This window comes from Zootoca vivipara, chromosome 1 (assembly GCF_965207765.1).
Source record: "Zootoca vivipara chromosome 1, rZooViv2.hap1.1, whole genome shotgun sequence".
Classification (NCBI taxonomy): Eukaryota; Metazoa; Chordata; class Lepidosauria; order Squamata; family Lacertidae; genus Zootoca; species Zootoca vivipara.
Genome location: NC_142582.1, coordinates 972,750 through 973,260, shown reverse-complemented (window position 1 = coordinate 973,260; position 511 = coordinate 972,750).

The following is a 511-nucleotide window of genomic DNA, read 5'->3' as shown; positions in this document are numbered from 1 at the left end:
CATGTTTGTGGCAAATGTGTTTTCATGAGTATTTGTGCAACAAACATGTCAAGTACAGATGACACACATATGCGCTGACAAACACATCTTTAAACACAGCATACATATACATGATTGTAGTCATATGTGACTGTTGTTATTACTTGACAGTTTTCCGCATTGGGTTTTAATAGCTACAAGGTCGGTGTTCCCATTTAGTTCAACAATACTTGCATCTCACACCAGGTCATACCGGAAGACACAGATTAATCTTAAATCTATGGACACTGCCCCACTATTTGGTTTCATAACAAATTGTTCTGGGGCAGTGTCATTTTTAAGGCATTTTACCTCTTTGCCATGATTGGAATAGTCATCTACCTAGTTAGTACAACACTTGCTCTTTCCTGGGCAATTTGGTTGGAGGGATGATAGTACTAGTTCATAGTACTAAATTACTCTTGCTAGGTATCACACCACTGTGTTTCTGCTCCTTTTGGGATTTCTAGCCTGTGGGTTTAATGCCCTTTGA